The following is a 10,000-nucleotide window of genomic DNA, read 5'->3' on the forward strand; positions in this document are numbered from 1 at the left end:
TTCTATATGTTGTAACATATTTCGACTTTAATTTCGAGCATTTCGGCAATTTTAACCAATCGCTGACCTCCATTTGGGGTGAAAACATTCCATGCTGTATGAATATGTCCCTCGTTTAAGAAACAGATTGGGTTTATTTACATTTGCGAAGAAAAAAGATACCCTTCCCCCACCCCTAACCCTAACCCTAACCATAACTCTAAACCTTACCCTAAAATAGATTGAAATGCAATAGATCGATACTAGGGTTATAATTATGGGTGACAATTTCATAAGACATCGCTACGGAAAATGGGATTTTTTTCTAGCGGTGTCAAATGAAATTGTCACCCATAATTATAACCCTAGTATCGATCTATTGCATTTCAATCTATTTTAGGGTAAGGTTTAGAGTTATGGTTAGGGTTAGGGTTAAGGGTGGGGGAAGGGTATCTTTTTTCTTCGCAAATGTAAATAAACCCAATCTGTTTCTTAAACGAGGGAAATATTCATACAGCATGGAATGTTTTCACCCCAAATGGAGGTCAGCGATTGGTTAAAATTGCCGAAATGCTCGAAATTAAAGTCGAAATATGTTACAACATATAGAATTTTCTCAATAAAGCCAAGAAAAAATGATGTTTTATAAACACATTCTACCAGTATACGAAGTTTAAAACTTTTTTAGTTTACTAGAAATTGTGTTGAAAACTGCCGTTCAAAATGAAAAGATCCAAATTATATGGTTTGTAAGATATTTGTTGTTGTTTTTTCTTCAATTTCTGCAATTTCAACCAATCAATGACGTCTATTGAGGTGAAAACATTCTGTGCCGTATGAATATGTTCCTCGTTTAAGAAACAGATTGGGTTTATTTACATTTCTGAAGAAAATAAAGATACCCTTCCTCCCACCCCTAAACCTAACCCTAACTAACACTAACCCTAAAACAGATTGAAATGCAATAGATCGATACTAGGGTCATAATTATGGGTGACAATTTCATATGACACCGCTAGATCCATTTTCCCTGTTAATAAACACGTATGTATGTATGTATGTATGTATGTATGTATCTATGTATGTATCTATGTATGTATCTATGTATGTGTGCATGTATGTATGTAAGGAGCATTCATCGACTTAACGTAGTAGGCATGTACTATGTATGAGTGCTCTGTTTGGTTTACCATTGAAGCTCCAGTTTCAGCAGCAACTGAACGTGTGATGTTGAGACTGACTATCAGAAGCGGTTATATGTGGTTATTCCTTGAGCAGATAAAAGATTAAAGTAAAAATGAAAAAGCAAGCCGTTTGCATCACTTGAAAAAGACGTTTAATATAGATCGAGAATATAGCTATACAGAGTCTCTGTCTGTCTGTCTGTCTGTATGTATGTATGTATGTATGTGTATGTATGTATGTATGTATGTATGTATGTATGTATGTACGTATGTATGTATGTATGGGAAGGGTCTTCCTATGATGCTGACATGCAGTGTCTGTGCAAGACCCTGCCTCAGTAAAGCTGGACTCAAGAGTCATCTTCGTAGTCATAAAGCGAAACAGATGAGTGACAACCTGGCCACTGGTGGTGGTGCTACACACCATACTAATCATATCTCTCAGGTATGTGGAAGAGAGTGTAATTCAGCAGGAGGACTTAAACGACATGCAAAGGTACATGAAACCCAGTAGCAACTACAGCCGGCTATTGCAGGTAAAGGTTTTAGCTGCCAATTCTGTACAAGACATTGTAGATTTTTAGCTGCGCTAAAAAGTCACATTCGATCACAGCACCAATAACAGTTAAGCTTCGTGCAATGGCCGTACTCGATAACGAGGGGGAAGCCATCATCTGGAAAAGATTTTCTAACTAGAAAGGGTATGGCCTGGTCAGCCTGTATTGACATGCATAAGATCTGGTCATCAATTCTAAGTAGAGACTTCAAACTTGAAATCTTCAAAGCCACAGTCGAACCAATTCTACTATATGGCTCAGAAACCTGGACGTTATCAAAGAAGCTTGAGAGGCGGTTGGATGGAACCTACACTCGCCTCCTTATGAGAGCTCAAAATCTCTCGTGGAAGCATCATCCAACCAAAATACAAATATATGGGAAACTACCACCTGTGTCATCTCTTGTGAAAGGTAGGAGAGTCCAGTTTGCTGGACATTGTTGTAGAGCTGAAAAACGAGGCAATTTCTACTCTTCTCCTCTGGAAGCCATCTACTCGCAATACCAGAGGGCGCACACTCTCCTACCCTGATGTAATCTTCAGGGATACAGGCATCCAGCAACAGGACCTCCGTAATGCAATCATGGACCGTGAAGTCTGGCGTAGCATGGTAAATTCCATTGTCTCGACCACGGTCGAACAATGATGAATGATTATGATCATGTATATATGTAATCGTTTCAGGGAGAGTCGTCGCCATACTCCCCCAACAAACCCTTCTGACGAGCGCTCGAATTAGGTATTACTCCAAACACTTGCGTGAAAAACCGATTGGTAAAATCGGCTGAAATGTATGATTAATACTGTTTGTATAAATATTAATACACGTGCAGCATGTATGCTACTGACGCAATAAGTCTTGTGCTGTATGCAACATGAATGTACTACAAATTATATCTATTGTAGTAATGTAAATTTTAGCCTTCACACACTGGATATATATAAACAAATGTCTTTAACAATTGTTTCGTATGCAGAAAAATTTGAAGCCGATCTGACCCGTTCCAGTCATATTTGGGAATATGTAGCTGAAACCCCGTACTCAGAGTAATTGTATGTATAGTTAAGGATCTTTTCGGTTTGGCTGCCAGCATCTCAAAAATTAGAGTTCACCGAAATTTTTTAAACTTTCGCACAATAATACACTCGTACTGAATTGCTGAAGTTATTTCATTTTTGGATCTTTACCTTTTGACCTACAGATTTTAAAAATAATTGTTTGTAGGTCAAAAGGTAAAGATTCAAAACATATTTTACTCTTAGCATTTTTCAGAAAAACTTATATTTACGAAGTAATTTCACGTTAAAGTAGTCCTATTTCGGTAATTTCAATCAATCAATGACGTGTATTCAGCTGAATAAAATTACTGCCGTTGCTTGGCAACAGCAACTATCGGCGGTGTTAAAGACCGTGCACAACATATCTGGATCTTTCCTTTTCCTATGTTTCTGACGAAGAGCTCTTCCGCTCTTCCCTTCCTTCCTGAGCATCCAATAATACTATATTTGTTCCACGTCCTCGCGTTGTTGTGTTTTCCCTTTGTGTTTTCATGTTTGGATTACTTTATATATATATATATATATATATATATATATATATATATATATATATATATATATATATATATATATATATATATATATAAATTTATAAATGAGGGTGAAAAATTGATATTAATTTAATAATACCATTAATTTAACACCGAGTGGCTTAGCACAATGTAATGTTGTTTCTAGTTGGAAACATCATTTCTGTCGCTATACTATCGGAGCTATTTTTAGTACTAGAGCTATCCACATAGCGGTAACTCTCTAATAATTTATGTATATATATATATATATATATATATATATATATATATATATATATATATATATATATATGATATGATATTTACCACGCGAACTACGATGAAAAATATATGAGAAAGATATAGTATATAATTTTTTTTGTGTAGAGCTTCCTTGAGACATGCAATTTATTTTAAGGGTTACGCAAGGGTAAAAAGGATGAGAAACACTGTTCTAGAGGGGCTCCTAGAAAAATGTCTCGATGCTAATTGGTTCATAACTAGGCTGATTACATGAAAAGGCTGTTACTAAACCATGATTTTTACTTACTAATTTGTCAATTAGATTTCCAATCTTGCTGCAGGTGTATTTGATAAGAAGAAAGAAGGTGATTTTGAGTCAGTGTACCTTGATATCCGGGTGAGAGAAGTGATTGGTGTGAAGTATAGGACCTAGGTATGCGCAAACACTAAGCTTTGTAGTGACGTTTGAGTAAAGAATATAGCTTAGAAAGCAGAAATGGGCGTCACAGGCCTAGGCATATTGTGGCTTTCAGTCAATAAATAAAAACTATAGGTCCTAGTGCTGTGATTTACCCTGGAGCCTATAAAGACGGCCCTGTGTGTGTGAGTGGGGAGGATATGTTGGAATCAGAGTCTACGGATGTTTAAGAAGAGGATGGAGATTTGTCTTGCGGGTTGAGTTTTAGTTTGGGTATTCAGAGAAATGTCAAGAGTGTCGGTACCCTGAGTGACCACGACCTCACTCTGCCGAGTCAATGGGCCAAAGTGTAGCGTTAGACTAAGCAGGGTAACTGATCTGTCACCCACAAAACATCCATAGTAACATAGCCAAGCAACGTGAACGTGAAGGGGGCGAGCTGGCAGAAACGTTAGCACGCCGGGCGAAATGCTTAGCAGTATTTCGTCTGTCTTTACGGTCTGAGTTCAAATTCCGCTGAGGTCGACTTTGCCTTTTATCCTTTCGGTATCGATAAATTAAGTGCCAGTTGAGTACTGGGTCGATCTAATCGACTAGCACCCTTCCCCAAAAATTTCGGGCCTTGTGCCTAGAGCAGAAATGAATATTCGAGAACACCTGTGTGTGTGTGTGTGTGTGTGTGTGTGTGTGTTCATGTCTGCACGCGCGCGTCTGAGTGAGTGCGCGCACTCACTTGTGTATAAAATTGATGCAGCATGACCGAATGGTTAAGAAGTTCGCTTTGCAGTCACGAAGTCCCGGTTTCAATCCCACTTTGTGATACGCGGGTAAGTATCCTTTATCATAGATTCGAGTCAATCCGAGTCTTGCCTGTGGCGGAAACTAATTGAAGCCTGTCAGATGGACTGTATTCATAATTCAAAAGTCCAAACTTGTTCTAATGTGTCACGTTGATTCTGTCTGAGAATTAAATTAGGAGTAAATGTGTCTGTGGAACAGATAATAGTAGTGATATCAGCAGCCGTTCAAGAATTTGGACCTGGAGATCTCCATTTCCAGCGACTTCGAGGGCCACCTCCCAGTGGTGTCGGGCGTCAACGAAGAGCCCTTGACTACAACAAGACGACCAAAGTTTTGTTTTTTTTCCCCCCAAGGTCTGGGGTCTCCCGCCCCTAAGCCCTAGACCATCACTTAATCACCCTTACCCGTCTTGTTGCTTAACAACAACAACAGCAGCAGCAGCAGTAGTAGTAGTAGTAGTAGTAGTAGTAGTAGTAGTAGAAGAAGAAGAAGAAGAAGTAGTAGTAGTAGTAGTAGTAGTAGTAGTAGTAGTAGTAGTAGTAGTAGTAGTAGTAGTGGTGGTGGTAGTGGTGGTGGTGGTGGTGGTGGTGGTAGTTGCTGTAATAGTAGCTGCAGCAGAAGCCGCAGTAATAGTAATAGCATTAGTAGTACTAGTTACCATTAGAAAGACTAAAACATTTAGTTACTGTCGCTAACAGATAGAAAGGTAACAGAATGGAGATATTAACTTACTAATTGCTACCAGTGACCACAGACATATTAAGTTACTGTTGCTAAAAGATGGAGAGACCACATAATAGTAGAAACGTAGTTGTGACGAAGCCAAAAAGAAGCATTTAGTTGCTATTGCTAACAAACGGGGGGGGGGGAGGAACACATACTAGGAACATCTAGTTACTGTTGCTAATAGATAGGAAGATCAAACAAACATTTAGTTATGGTTGTTAACAGATGGAGAGGCCACAGAGTAAGGGTTATTAAGTTACTGTTGCTAACAGTGATCACGTAGAGCTATTAATTTATTGTTGCTAACAGATGGAAAGACTAGATAGTAGAAACATGTAGTCGTTGTTACTAACAAATGGTATCGTCAAACAGAAGCATTTAGTTGCCGTTGCTAACAGACGGAGAGGCCTCGTACTAGGACCATCTAGTTACTGTTGTTAACAGATGGAGAGGCCACTTAGAAATATTTACTTACTATTGCTAACAGATGGAGAAACTACATTGTAGAAACATTTATTTGTTGTTGCTAACAAACGGCATGGTTAAACATTTAGTTGCTGTTACTAAACAGATGGAGAGACCACATAGTAGAAACATCTAGTTACTGTTGCTAACAGATCGATACACCACATTCTAGAAACGTTTAGTTGTTGCTAACAGAATCCACGCAGAAACATGTAGTTACTGTTGCTAACGGAGGTGCAAAACATTTAGTTATTGCTAAGAGATGCTTCAACGAAGTCAAAAAAAAAGTTTATAAACTCTGTAAATAACGGTTTGTCATTATTTGCAACACACACAAAAAATGTTTTTCGTTAAAACGAGTCTCTTAGGGAAATTATTTTCAATATCTCTCTTCCTTGCTCTCTATCCTTCCCTTTCCCTCTTCTTCCTCCTCCCTATCCTTCACCCGGTCCTTCCCTCACCTTTCCCTCTCTTTCCTTCCGGCTCCTCTCTCCCCTTCTTTCCCTCCCTTTCTCTTTCTCTCTCCCCCTCACGCCCACTTCATTATTTCTATCTTATTCTGCTGTGATTTTTGGTTTTAACCGTTTTCGAAATTTAACCGTTTACCATTTAATTTTTTTATTTTTTTATTTTTTATTGCATATTTGATAGGTCCTATAAGATTCAATATTCAACCATACACACAAGCACACTTAATGCATCTGCAAACCAACTAACCTAAGTGCTTTTACACAAACAAAACATAGTTTTTTTCGACTTGCTATAGAAGCGTAGTCAAATGTCCCTCAAGTCACATCCTGCGATTCTTTAAAATATATATATAAGATATATGCAGTTGAAACAGACAGAATGGTCACAGCTGGAGTATATTTGATCATAGGTCAGTACTTGTTTAGATCTGACCTGGGATTAAACAACATGCTTGACATATTTCAATCCTAAAAGAGTCTAATGAAGAATTAACCAAAAACAAAATGAGGAAATAGGAATATCGGTTTTGACGTTTAGCCCCAGGTCAGACCTGAACGGGTAGAACTACAATCAATGGCATGTAGTCCAAGATATATGTCTGAAAATGACAATCATGTAGTAATGTATCTTGGGCGACATTAAGCAATGTGACTATATCTAAAACAACAGTGTAATTGAAAAGACATTTGGCTGTTATTTCTAGCTTGTAGAGACAGACACAACTTCCGAAATATTAAAAGTAGTTGTGTTTTAGTCCCAGGTCAACACTAATCCGGTAGACTTATCAAAAGCGTTCCAGTCGTGACCACCCAGTCTTTTATTTAAGTACAGTCTCTTTAGGAAAGTTATTTTGCAATGAATTCTTCCTAAAAGAAAAAAGTGATTGGTGGAAGATTTGGCTGCTAATTCTAGCAGGCCGAGCGACCGAGTAGAAGCATTATCGTTGATTAGACGTTGGTGGGTGAAGTAGGGATGTTGGTGGTGGTGGTTGTTGTGGTTGAAGTAGAGGTGGTTGTGATTGAAGTGGTGGTGGTGGTGGTGATGGTGTGGCGGCTGTGGTGAAAGAGAGGGTAGTAGCGGGGGTTATGTGATGGTTTTCTAAGAATTTTTTTGGCCGGGCAAAGAGGTCTAGGTATTGAGAAAGTTAGATGTTATCTACTACTACTACTACTACTACTACTACTACTACTACTACTATACCCACCACCACCATTACTTCAGCTACCAAAATCGTTCTGCTACTGCACACATGGACGTAAACATGCATAGATAATATTCTTATATTAATTTTTAATACTTTTTGAAAAGAAATGTGAATAACTACGATAATGATTAAATTCAACTAGGAATAAACTAATGGAAGATGGCAAGAAACTCTATCCTTGTTTGTTTAGCTTCTTACTAAAGGAATCTTTTAATAACATCTGTAGTTCTTTACGCCAATTCTAGGGTTTCTTATATATATATATATATATATATATATATATATATATATATATATATATATATATATATAATATATATATATATGTATGTATATGTATACATATATATATATATACGTATGTATATATGTATATATATATGTACGTATGTATATATATATATATTATATAATGTATGTATGTACGTATGTATATATATATATATATATATATATATATTATATATATATATATATATATATATGTATGTATATATATTTCAGATTAATATTCTCATTGCTTCACTTAGTCATATTTCTTTGTTGTTGTTGTTGTTGTCGTTGTTCTTCTTCTTCCTCTTCTTCGTCTTCTTGATGTTGTAGTTGTTGATTCTAATCTAAAGCCCAGTCGGTAATTTTTCACTCTCAAGTGGGAAACCAATTCGCTGGAGAAATACATCTATAGATATGTGTGTGTGTGTGTGTGTGTGTGTGTGTGTGTGTGCGTGCGTGTGTGTAGTGCCCTCTTAATATATGTGTTTGTGTGTATGTATGCATATACATGCAGGCATATATATATATACTGAATGCAAAATACTATGTACCCTTCCCTCTGGGGATGCGTGCGCGAACATGTATATTCAGTTATGTATATCTATGTATGTGTATACGTGTGTGTGTGTGTATATATATATATATATATATATATATATATATATAATATGTAATGTGTGTGTGTGGTGTGTGTATGTATATATATATATATATATATATATTCATGCACATTGCATTCATGTATTTACACATATATATGTACGTAAATATATATATATATATATACATACATACACACATACGTATGCATATATATATATACACACACATTCAGGCATACACTCATCCATCCGTACCTACGCGCGCGCGCGCACAGGCACAAAATGCGCGAGCGCGTTTCTCCTTTGGTATTTTATCTTCGAGAGTGAATTTCATTTTCATTTCCATGCAGACATTAAATGGAATTTCTTATTGAGCAACATTTAATGGAATTTCTTGTTTCCTGCTGAAAGATTCGTTTTTTTTTCCCTCTAAATGAATTAGATCTGCGATGCGAAACACACGTGTCAATCTTATCTATTTCTCAATTTATCTACTTTATATATATGTATGTAAACATAAATATTTGCAGTCACACAAAAGATAAATTAGGCCGGCACATCGAGATTTCGAGGTCACTGTCACCTTTATAAAAGTTTAATAAACTTGTATCCGATGAAAAGTATTGAGTAATCCTTCAGTTTAATGTTAAATTGCTTTTTTTATGTATATATATAACTTGACGGCGAAGTTAATCACTTGACAAAAGCCTTAATAACATTCATACAGACACACACACATATATATACATACATAAATATACACACGAATGTGTGCGTATGTATAAAACTACATAGACGCAGTTGAGAAGAAAGAGAGGAAGAGAGAATAAACTAGTAAAATATAAAGTCAAAAAGAACAACAACAGTAGCTAAGACTAAAAGAGAGAGAGAGAATCAATATAAAGGAAAGCACTTCACTGTAGGGAGTCTTAGACTGAAGCTGGAAGGTAGGGGACAGAATTACTGTGGAGTATGATGAAGGGGTCGAGGGGCAGCCAGCTCCAACAGTTAAAAGAGATTGTGATGGGTAAGAAAAAAGGCGAGGGAGAGGGGCAAGGTATAAGGGAGTGACGATCTGAAGGGTTCTGCTCTCCGTGTTCTCTGAAATTGGGGTCAGGTTTAGTGAGGGGAAAAGAGAGAGCCTCGCATTGAAAACGAGATCCACAGTAGGAATATTAAGATTGTCTACTGCAACTGGGCTGCTTTCTAGCAGCAGCAGCGGTAGCTTCACTCATTCGATAAACAGTAGAACAGCGCTACTTTTGTATTTATTATTGTTGTTCTTTACATCCAAGGAGTGTTCATTGGTGCTTTTCATTTGGTTTGTTACGTACGACTTAACGGACGATATTGTTTGTTGTTTAAGACTAAGAGACACACTTATGGCCAGCATAACTTCTAGTAACTTGCTTAATTGTCCCACGATCTGCTCAAACTCTTTTGTACGGGGTGATTTTCGGATGTTGAGTGTCTTTAACGGAAACATGTACGACTGGTAAGTAGTAAC

At 37.0% G+C, this 10,000-nt stretch overlaps 1 protein-coding gene across 2 annotated transcripts in view; it reads left to right on the plus strand.

Moving 5' to 3' along the window:
- Positions 1–9,685: 9,685 nt before the first annotated feature.
- Positions 9,686–10,000, plus strand: part of LOC115214143 (serine-rich adhesin for platelets-like) — a 47,276-nt gene continuing 46,961 nt past the window's right edge. Inside the window, exon 1 of one of the 2 annotated variants that reach the window (XM_036504987.1) lies at positions 9,686–9,988. The gene's annotated coding sequence lies outside the window, so the exon portion shown is untranslated. The remainder of the gene's footprint in view (positions 9,989–10,000) is intronic. The other variant, XM_029783206.2, reaches the window with a different exon arrangement.

Source organism: Octopus sinensis, linkage group LG7 (assembly GCF_006345805.1).
Source record: "Octopus sinensis linkage group LG7, ASM634580v1, whole genome shotgun sequence".
Taxonomy (NCBI): domain Eukaryota; kingdom Metazoa; phylum Mollusca; class Cephalopoda; order Octopoda; family Octopodidae; genus Octopus; species Octopus sinensis.